This window comes from Panicum virgatum, chromosome 9N (genome assembly GCF_016808335.1).
Source record: "Panicum virgatum strain AP13 chromosome 9N, P.virgatum_v5, whole genome shotgun sequence".
NCBI lineage: Eukaryota > Viridiplantae > Streptophyta > Magnoliopsida > Poales > Poaceae > Panicum > Panicum virgatum.
The window spans coordinates 3,156,455-3,168,242 of NC_053153.1; the positions used below are offsets into that span (position 1 = coordinate 3,156,455).

Consider the following 11,788-nt stretch of genomic DNA (forward strand, 5'->3'; position numbering starts at 1 on the left):
AGAAAACCTTGAGCCGACACCGGGATGGCGCGGGGCGGCATGCGACAGGCGTCGCCCCCGCGCACCACCGTGCCGGCTCTGAGGCGTCGCAGTGGCGACGCACAGTAGGCGCAGCTGCCGTGCACCGTCGCACCGAGGGCGCTGGCGCCCCAGTGCCACAGCATGCGGCGTGGGTGACGCCCTGCCTTCCTTCATCTTCTTGTTCGTCGTTGCAAAGGATGAACACGGCCCTAGAAGCCTGAAGATCCAGCCAACGCCTGTCGTCCCCCCGGACGGCGTCAAAATGTCGTGGGGTTTCTAGGGGTACCCACAGCCGGGTGACGGAGTGCACCCGCCTATTCCCAGTGAGGGAGTACTCGGGGAAGCACTAGGCGATGGGGCTGAATCTACGCTGCGAGAGGGACTCAAGAACACACGATTTAGAGTGGTTCGGGCCGCCCCGGAGCGTAATACCCTACGTCCACTGGGAGATGTATTGTTCTTGGTGGTGTGAATGAACCTATCCTCTGCTGGCCTTGGCTCCCACCCAGCCTGAGGTTTTCTAGCGGCGCCCCCTCCTTTTATAGACCAAGGGGGGAGCGGATACATTGGACGTTGGGGCCCCGACAGGTGGGCCCAACGTGACTGTGCAGCATACTGCGCAGAGTACTCAAACGGCTACAGTAGTTGCGAATCTTTCCTCCGATATGCTTCCGCACACTGTTGCCCTTCTGACTCAGGGGGGTCTTCTCTTGTCCCGTCAGCTAGGTGCCCGTTGGAGTAACGTAGCTTACGGCGTGGCCTGCTGAGGCTATTATGTAGGCGTCATAATGGGTGAAGCCGAGCAGTCACATCCTTCTGTCATGGCAGACTGGCAGGCGCGGAGTGGGCGGCGCCAGCGGCTCCACTACGCGTCTTGGTAATACGCGATCAATAGCCCCCTGGTCAAGGAATCGCCTCGGCTTCTGCTGCATCAATGCGGACGTCCACCTACCACAATGAATGCAGCGGTGGGTGAGGCTTAGTACGGAGACCCAGCGGCCTTGTCCCTGTAGACACGTGTCGGCTCCGGACCGCCCCGAGGCAGGGCGTCGACTTCTTCCCTCAGAGAGGGGTCCGGTCACTATACAGGTGGTCCAGGACCCCATGAGGGGTCCGGGACTCCGCGGGGGTCCGGACTCCTCAGGAGGTCCGGAGCCCCAGCTGCTTGCGTTTAAGTGCCTGCCTCTCCCAGGACACGTGGCGTCTCCGGACCTTCCCCAGTCGTGGAACGGTTCCGGATTGTTGTCGGGAGAACAGGACTTCGGACCGCAGGGGTCCAGCTGTTTGGATGTAGTCAATGATAACTACAAAGGCCCTTGCCTAGACACAGCAAGAGGTGGTACCCCAATCCTGGGGTACCGACAATATGTGTTTGTACACCAAGTTATTACCAATTCAATGGCCTGAAGAAGGCTAGTACTTACTAATTTTGACGCATACAATTTCTTTTTTACTTATTAAATGACTCTACTCTTCACCAACAGTACACTAGAACAATGGTTGTCCTATCATCTTGGCTGTGGTTATGTGAGTCTGCAGCTATGTTACACTGATACGGATACACCACACTGTTGGCGTATCCGTGCAACGAAGGTCTGCAGTATCAACATTTCATACCAAAAAAATACAGTACTAACTACTGAAAACAGAGGCTGCAAGATCGGTTTTCTGGAATCCAGTTGACATTTGTTGATGTCTTTCTGTAATAAAAAGAAAAATTGGTTCATACAAAGAAGCTGCAAGTTGTTGACTAGTTATTGGACAGATCCATTTTGCCTGATTATTAGATGTAGCAGTAATTATTTTCAAGTTTATGAATTGTTTAGTATATCTGCAGTTTTTTGTTGCTTGTCACATGCAGACTTTGGCTCTTATAAGTTCACAGTACATTTTGACTACTAAACACCTTGTTTTGTACAAACTGGTTATTGGCAATTGTTATGAATGCATACATTTAGATATCTAATTTTTGAAAGTGGAGTTTAAAAGGAGCCAAACAAGCAAAACTTTGGAAGCTCTGAATGAAAAGCGTGATGAGGAATTTTGTTTTGAGAAGTGTGCTGAACAAGTGGATTCTATGAATTAATTAACAAATGAGAAGTCATGCTGTTGAGCTATTTGAATCTGATACAAACATAGAAGTATTAATGAAGACCAAAAATCCTGATGTTCAACTAATTTGGCCAAATAGAAAAATCAGGTATGTCTCTTTGAATATGCTCCATGTACTTAATTAAACTGAGCCATGTGTCAATTTGGGTAGAAACAATAATGTCTGTTCTTTATAAAGATTCTGTTTAGTTGCAGTGATTAAGGTTCTTGATGCATATTCAGTTCAGTCGTACTTTGGAGCAGTGTGTAGCTGTTCTTGTCTCCATGGTAGCATGGATGATATAGCAGTAGCGGTTCATGCTTTTAATTGTTAGTGTTTTGATTAGTTGAATGCATAACCATTCTTTGAAGATTTGTATCATTACTTCTTCACCAGTGCTTTGGGAATTATTTAATTAAAGAAAATTTGCTTTGTGTTACTTTGCAGATTGGTGAAAGTTGATTATTGTGTTGCTGGTGACTTTGGGTTCACAGATATTGGTGCTTGAGTTCTTCCTAGTGTCTGAATTTTGTTCCAGTTTGAAAATGGTCAAATAAATGGCTCATGTCTCATTTTATTTTGTATTATCTATCTGGGTATGTGCATGGACATGGCCATATGTATTCCATTCATCTTGGTTGGGTAGTATATCCTGCTATTATGAAGGACACGTGATCATTTTGTTGCTATGTTTCTCCCCTGAATTTTTCTTAATTTTCTGAATCCTTCTAATGTTCCTATACATGGAATTGTTTAGAAAAAAGTGAGAAGCAAGCAAATGATATCTGTTCTGGAACTGGAATTGTATATAGCGGAAAGTGAGCTGCAAGTAAATATATGCTATATTTATATAGCAAATGCTGGATAGTGCAAAACAACGGGGGACGTCTGAACGCTGCCAAACAATGACGGGGGACGTGGGGAGCGGCACCCAGGGAAGCACAGGGAATTAACTAACCACAAAAATCCCCCTTGGGGGTTATATTCCCTGGGTTACTAGCCCTTTACTCCCAAACTAAGCTTGATGAAGACTTGACTACTCGACCATGACCCGTTTGCAGTGGTCACGCTGATAATTCCAGCAGCTGTGTTTTGAACTTTTGATATGAACAATGTATCGGACTATCGGCTGTTTTCTTGCGTTCCCTGACGTGGCAAGAACTACACTGCTGTGTTTTTTTTCAGCGAACGGTACTGAAATCCGTTTTCCATTTTTGTTTTGTTTTTCAGAGCTAAGATTCCTTTTGTTTCGGTAAGATAAACCTTTGATGTGCACATTTTACACCGCGAGGCGCGAGCCTTTGTGGACTAGATGATCGAATATGTTAAAGCACTACAGTTGTGCTTGCTACCTGTTTGTGTTCACCAGAGGGAAATCATCTGACAGTAGGGATGTAAATTGGTGATTCTTTTAGATGCTCTTCAACTTTCTTTAATTTAAAATTTTGTATTGCTCCTTCAAAATAAAATCTAAATTCGAAGAAGTAGTACAAAATATTGAACTAATAAATATTAAAGGACCAACTAAGGGTCAGCAATTAACACCCATACGACGCAACCATATACTGCAAAATTTGGAGGCCAGACACCTGACAGAGTGATCACCGCCGCAACGAGCAGCCAAACACGGTCGAAGAAAAAAAAAAGAGCGAACCCGAAATGTTGGCCCAGGCCTATCGTGAATTCATGATTGGCAAGTAAGAAAAGCCCAGACTAGATTGTTAAAAGGCCCAGGCCCAGCCCACACCGTATCCGTCCGGTGCGCGACCGCACGGGGACCAGGCGGTCCCAGCGACTGCGAGACAGCCAGGCAAGCCACGCCAGCCGTCAGATCGCACATCCACGACCGTCGGGCATCGGCCGCCGTGTTCCTCTATCCCCGTGCCGTGCTCTGCGCCTCACTGTCCCTTCCCCCGAACACCTTTTCCTTCTCCCTCCTCTCTCTGCCAGGGTTTAAGTTATCGACGGGTCTGGCCAAACTGGCGGGCTCCGGTACCGGTATACTAGACCGGTTTGGACGGCCAAACTGACGGGCTCCGGTACCGGTATACCAGACCGGTTTGGACGGCCAAACCGGTCGAAGTCAAATTTGAATTTAAAATCCTCTGTGTAAACGGTTCGTACCGGTATACCGATCGGTTTGACCGGTTTACCGGCCGGTTTGACTGGTAACCGATCGGTTTGACTGGTAACCGACCAAATTCAAATTTTTTCTTTTTTGGTTTAAAATTCAAATGCCCGCAAAGTATACTAAATGAATGTTTATATAACATGTTTTAGTCTAAATGAACCCTCCAACCCTCTTTTGTACTACTTTTACATTGTATTTGTATACATTTGTATGCATGTTTTTTTGTTTAACTTCAAATCCCCGCAAACTATACTAAATGAACGAATTTTTGAAAAAAATTGACACCATTAGATTCATCGCATCTTGAAATATTTTTAGGAATTTTTTTGAGAATTTTTTTATTTCTTTGAATTTAAATTTTGAATTTAGGCCGGTTTGGTACCGTCTCCAACCAGAACCGGGCCGGACCGGTTTGACCGGTCAAACCAGACCGGTTCCACCGGTTTGGTGAACCCTGCTCTCTGCTCGTTGGTCGAGCAGCCCTGCGGCCCTGCCCTTCTCCTCCCATCCCCATTCAACCCAAAACCAAAAGGGTTAATTGGATCCATGCCATTACAATTTTGCAAGTTCTCAGATCTGCCATTATAATTCACCTATTTCGAACGATGCCATTACAATTCTTATATTCTCTGAGACATGCCATTTTATACGTATTTGATGCCCTCGGACCCACCTGCAGGTGCTCATATTACCGTATAGACCAAAATACCCCTGCTGCTATAATTCTCTCACTCCACTCACACATAGCCTGCCCCACATGTCATCCCCTTCCTCCGAACGCGTCGCCGCCCCTGCTCCGCACGAGCGACGCCGTGCCGCGCTTCCGCCCCTGCTTCGCGCCGCCACCGGGCCGCGCTCCGCACAGCGCCGCGCCGCCGTGCCACGCCTCTGCCCCTGCTCCGCGCACGCCGCGCCACCGCCGTGTCCTGAAGCGCGAGATGCAGCGGAAGCACCCGCTCCTGGAAATGCCAGCAGCCTCCTCGCCGTCCGGTTCCTCACTCGGCTCCTCGCCCGCCTCCGCCGCGGCCGACGCGTTGCCGGCGGAGAACGGCTCCAGCGGCCGGGCGGAGCCGCTCCAGAGGGACGAGGTCGTCCGGCGCCTGCGCATGCTGCGACAGCCGGCCACGCTCTTCGGGGAGGACGCCGTTGTGCGCCCGCGCCGCCTCCACGACGTGCTCGAGGACCTCGTCGCGCTCGCCGACGTCGACGCGACTCGCCAACCCCCTCCCCGCCGCCCACAACCGCCGGAGCGCCGCCTCCGATGCACACCGTCGGAGCTGTAGGCGTCGGTGATCCGCGACCTGGTGCTCCTCTCCTGCGTCGGCCTCCGCCCCGTGCTCGTCCATGGTGGCGGGCCCGATATCAACTCCTGGCTGGCGCGCGTCGGCGTGGAGCTGCAATTCCGCAACGGGCTCAGCGTGACGGACGCGGTCACCATGGAGGTCGTGGAGATGGTGCTGGTCGGCAAGGTCAACAAGCTGCTCATCTCCCTCATCAGCCTCGCGGGGGCCACCGCCGTTGGCCTCTGCGGCAAGGACGCGCGCCTCCTCACCGCTCGGCCCTCCCGCGACGCGGCCTCCCTCGGCTTCGTCGGCGAGGTGACGCGCGTCGACCCCTACGTGCTTGTAACACCCCAGGTGTTAATCACCTGTAGTTATGGTTAATTGTGTATTTGATATCATTGTTAACACTAACCTTGCATGCATAAAATCTTTTAATTACATTTTTTGCTAGTTGTTAATACATGAAATGATGGCTAGTTTTCAAATTCAATGTAAAATGCTTTGAAAATAACTTTTAAATTCTTACTCAATTGAAATTTTGCATAAAAACAAAGTTGTAGAGTTTTAAACGGTGAACAACTTTCATGTTGGTGGTTTTTCAAGTTGCCACGCAAAAACTTGAGAAGAATTTGCATTTTTGAAAAGGGCCATATTTTGAATTTTGCAAGAGTTTAATTTTTTTTTAAAGTAGGCTTCAAATGAAAATGTGCCTGAAACGAAAGTTGTAGATCTCGAAATTTTAAGCAAGTTTGGTATTCACAAGTTTTTCAATTGAGACCATAAAATAGGAGAAAGATTGAGTTTACAAACTGAAATTTTGAACTTCAGTATAATTACAAAACTGCCATTGCACCATCTCGTCTCTTTCCTCTCTCTGTCTCACGCCGTGAAGGCACCGCGCGCCGCCGTTCTCGACGTTTGTGTCACGCGTCGCGCGCGCCGGCGATCCTCGTCCTCTGTGCGCCATCCTTATCCGCTCGCGATGCCAATCCTCGTTTCCCCCTCCCCTTCTTCTTCCTCGCGCGCGGGTCAAGCTGAGCGTGAGCAGAGCCGTCGCCGGCGTCGATTCCGGCCGCCCCTCGCCATCCCACCTCGCTTCCCTGCGCCCAGAGCCGCACAACTTCACCCCGCACCTCCTCCGCTCCTTCCCCAAACCCATTTGAGCTTTCCTCGGCCGAATCGACCACCTCCCCGCCGGCCGCCATTGATGGCCGCTCGGACCTCCGCCCCCTTCCGTCGAGCTCCACCTTCCGGCCCTCCTCCGTCCGATTCGAGTGCGCGGTGAGCTTTCCCACGCTCCCCTCATCCTCCCCGGCCCCTTTCCTCTTCAACTCCAACGCCATGCTGCCCGGAACGCCGCCGCGCCGCCGTGGTCGCCGGGATATGCCGCCGGCGCACGCCGCGGGCTGCTCCTGCGCGGGCCCGGGCTCCCCCGCCGCGCGCCTCGGGGCCGCAGGGCTTCCCTGGCCGCCGTGCTGCCCTGCCCCGCCACCGCCTTGGTCCATCGCCGGCGAGCCAGGCACGTCACGCCGCCATCCATGGCCCTGGTGGCCATGGCGTGGCTGTGCTGCCGTGCGGCTACTGTAGTTTTGTCAAATGAATTTGTTTCATTTCATGTGAACTTTCTTATTTGAGCATTAGTTTTTGTTCTATATTAAATACAAGTTTATTAGAGCTTTAATTAGATCTCTAGTTCTATACATTGCATGGCTGCCATTTTTGGTCAGTGTGTTGCACGTTAGATTATTAGACTTGCGTAAAAGTTTCATGGACATTTGACATGCCTAGCTATCAGTTTAGTTAAAACTTGCTTTATGCTTTGTTTTTTTTGTACATGCTGCTTAACTTTGTTTCATTAGCTAAAACTGTTACAGTACCTTTAAAAGTTTAGTAATTTTTTTAGATAACTAGAACTTAGTACATCTGTCGAGAAAAATGAATCTTGTTAAATACAGCTATAACTTGCTATATTTATCATGCTCTGTATGTTCCTGTTTTAATTCTGAAAAAAAATTACTGTAACCTCATCTTAGGGTAGCCAACACTCAGTTAAAAGTTTATTACCAGCACCTGCATAGTTTGGCCTGTGCAAGTCAATTTGTTTTCTTGCAGTGGCTGTGTAAAATGTTTTTCCTACTTTTTCTACTTCTTGAAACTTACTGAATTTTTTTTACAGTAGGTTGTTAGCTAAGTTATGCTTGCTGTGTAAAAATTTCGTGACCAGAGGGTAAGTGTAACCTTACTTGGCTATTTCTGCATATTTTAACTAGTATTTGTTGATTTGTTTGTCTTGTTTAAATAACTGGGTTTTGAAAACCACACCTAGTTCTTTTTATGAACTAAAACATGTTAGATTCTACTGTAGCGAAAATGACCTCTCATGCCATATTTCAATATAATGTTTTGGCGATTGATGACACACACAACACTTGGACTAATATGATTGTTAAGATGACTATTCTTAGGCTTTTAGGTTCAAGTGATGACAAAGAGAAGAGAGGCGTAGCAAGGCCCGAAGGACAAGAATCGAAGAAACTGTGAAGAAATTCAATACACCGGTTGAACCGACGTTAAGGAAAAGACACACGCCGGTGTAATTGTCCAGAAGCTGGAAACTGAAGATACACTCACCGGATTAACCGACGTTGAAGAAAATGCATACGTCGGTGCATTGCCAAACGAAGACCGATGAAAATACATACACCGGTTGAACCGACGATGCATCGGTCAATTGCATCGGTTCAGTTGTCCAGAGAGGTGGTTTTTGGAGGAACGTGAAGAAGTTACAATCACCGGTTAAACCGACGCTAATTTTACATACACCGGTTGATTGCATCGGTTAAACCGGCGATACACCGGTTAATTGCTAACGGCTAGTTTTTCACGTAGCAGTTTACATACACCTTTTAAACCGATGATGGCTTTTGGGGTACGTCGGATTAACCGGCGTTACGCAGTTTTCTGGCAGCTTTTCTCCAATGGCTATATTTGCTTGTGCTGCCTATAAATACCCCCAAGGCCGGGTCATTTGAGAGTGCTGGAGTTCAAGGAAGTATACAAGAGCTAAAGATCATCTCCAACCACCATAGAGCTTCATTGTATATCATATAAGCTTAAGCACACTTGTGAGAGTGCTTAGTGCTTGTAATAGGGATTAGTTCTTGCGAGAGCTCCCTTGAGAGAAGTCTTGCTGCGGCAAGCAACTTGTGATCCGTCGTGTGACCCTCCGTCTTGGTGTGGAGTGGCAACGACACTTTGTGCGGGGGAAGAGGAGGCCCCCTCCTTGGTGGAGAAGCTCCGTAGTGGATTTCGGCCGGGTGACCGAGAGAGACGGTGGCGGTGCACGAGACTCGGTGTCTTGTGGGCACTTGCCTTTGCTTGCCGGCATCGCCATTGGTGGCGTAGTGCAAGACGGTGATCGGAAGAGCCTCGGTGTCCCGTGGACGTAGGCGTTTATGCCGAACCACGTTACATGACCGTGTCTACTCGGGAGTTTGCATTCCTCTTGCACTTACCTCTTTACTTACCGCATTACGTTTCCGCACTTACTCTACCTTGCATACCGTTACTTTCCTAGTTAGTTTGATTAGGATTAGCTAGGTTGCAAGTCTTTTTAGGGGTAAGTAGAGAGTAGCATAGATAAACCTTAGTCATAACTAGCATGCGTAGGACGTGTTAGGTTTATCTTATGCAAGTAGTTTGAGCCCTAGGATAGAAAAGCGATTAGCGACCCTATTCACCCCCTCCCCCTCTAGGGTCGGACACCCCGGTGATCCTTACATCTACTCTATAAACGGTTGCCCATTAAAATAGAGTTGATAATGCTGTACCACTTAACCTAAGTTGTTGGATTACAACTCTATAGTGTTTTAATCTTAACTTGTTATCATCATCCACTCATGCATGTGCATTTCATATAGACACGACTACTCTCACCGATGGTACGTACGAGCTGGTGCCTGAAGCGGAAGAAGGTCCCGGAGAAGCTCAAGTGAACTTCGCCGACGCCGTCGAGAACCCGAACCCGACTCCAGAAGCCTCGAAAACTAACTTAGCTCAAGAAGGCAAGCCCCGGAGCATAACCCTTAATTTTAGTATTCAATGTTTATTATATAATTATTGTGCATTTACGTTTCTAGGAGTTGATTGGAACTGTTGATGCACGATCCCTAGGTTTCCTCAGTTTCTCTACTATTGTGCAGGTCGTTAGTACTTCTATGCTTAATTAGGACTCGGTAGAAGTCGAGTGATTCCTGTCACTCGCGAGCTATAGGTCCTTGCTACTTATGGCAAAGTGGTTTGAGAATGAATCTGTGAGAAAAGAAGAATGGAGATCGGGCGGAGAGGAAATTGGATTATGGATATGGAATGTATGGAAAGTGGACCTCCGCCTGTGTCGATTAAGGACCGTACTATTGTTGGCACATTGATCGAGGATTGAACAGTACTAACCACATGCCGGAAGTAGGAGGTAGTCGAAACCGGTAAGCTAATTACCTGATTTGCAACGATACTTTGAACTGCGACCTGCTACTCTGGGAGTGGAATGATGGCGGATGATGGAATGTATGTCGCCTTTGGGTTCTCTGGGAGTTCGCCGTGAGGGGCCCATTCACCCGGGTTTTGCAGGCGTGGTTCAGACGTCGGGGCAATGATGAGAACAGTTGACATATGTGGTCCGGCGTGGCTGCATGTGTCGTGTGAGTTAGGTCCACCTTGCAAGGTTTAATCGGATCGATTCGCCGTGACTCGCGGTTATGAGAGCCTTGATCTCTCTGTCACATCGTAGTAAACAAATGGAACGAGAATGACAATGTGATGAGATATGTTTGTGTTACTCTTGGAAAAATATAACGTGATACACCATGTTTGCTCTAAATGTTTATGCAAACCTAGTTGATATTTGTACATTAAATTTGAGCTAAAATATTGAAAGTAAGGACTCACTATTAGTCGCTTTTCAGCAAAACAAGCTCCAGAGCCAAAAAGCCATGCATGTCTAGATAATGGGCTAAGTATACCCTTAGTCGGGTAAGCCTTGCTGAGTATTAGTATACTCAGAGTTTGTTGTTACCATATTTTCAGGTATTTTATTGTTGGTGGGAGCTGACCAGGATTCACGTCGGTGGGCTCGATGTGACATCCTCCCGACTTCGTAGATCTCGTGGTTTTCAAACTGAACTTCTTTTCTAAATTTCCGCAACACTTTTAACTCTGATAACTTTTATTTAAACTTATTGTAATACTTTGCTTTGTAAACTTAATTTTGAGAACTTTAGTCTGCTTGTAATCATCTGTGCTCGTTTTCGTGCGAGACTTCCGGTGTTTTCGATCCTTAACCCAGCAGGCTGCCGGATTACACCGTTTTAAGTGTGCGGTGGCTTGATTAATATTTAAAATGATAGTTAGCGCACTTAAGCCGGTTTAATTTAGGCGGTTCTGTTACAGCGCTCCACCCAATCATCGCGTCGGGCCACATGCCCACATCTTGGTCATCGCCACCGTGGCCGCGGACGAGGCCGGGCAGGCCTACAACATCAATGCGGACACGGCGGCCGGGGAGATCGCGGCGGCGGTCGGTGCCGAGAAGCTGCTGCTACTCATAGACGTGTCCGGGATCCTCGCGGACCGCGACGACCCCGGGAGCCTGGTGAGGGAGGTGGACGCCGCCAAGGTGCGGCGGATGATTGCGGAGGGGAAGGTAGGCGGTGGGATGATACCCAAGGTTGAGTGCTGCGTCCGCGCCAGCGCGCAGGGTGTGCGCACCGCCAGCATCATCGACGGCCGCGTCTCGCACTCGCTGCTGCTCGAGATCCGAACCCCGGCCGTCGCCAACGCGCTCCTCACCGCCTACGCCCGGTGCGGCGACCTCCCCGTCACGCTCGCGTGCTCCCACCTCGCCGGGAACCCGCGCCTCGGCCGCGAGGCGCACACGTTCACCCTCAAGAGCGGGCTTCTGGACGGCGACGAACGGTGGAGCAGAGCAGGGGCATGACGACGAGCAGAGGAAATGAGAAGAGGGGAGAAAAAAGGACAGAGGAAAGAGATGACATGTGGGGCCGGCAGTCTGTGAGTGGGGTGAGAGAATCATAGTAGGGCATTTTGGTCTATACGGTAGTATAGGCACCTGCAGGTGGATCCGAGGGCATTAAATACGTATAAAATGGCATGTCTCAGAGAAGATGTGAATTGTAATGATATCGTTTAGAATAGGTGAATTGTAATGATAGATCAGAAAACTTGCAAAATTATAATGGCATG

At 48.8% G+C, this 11,788-nt stretch overlaps 1 pseudogene; it reads left to right on the forward strand.

Moving 5' to 3' along the window:
* The first annotated feature begins 5,182 nt into the window (after positions 1 to 5,182).
* On the forward strand, positions 5,183 to 11,522 carry LOC120687311 (annotated as a pseudogene).
* Positions 11,523 to 11,788: the final 266 nt, after the last annotated feature.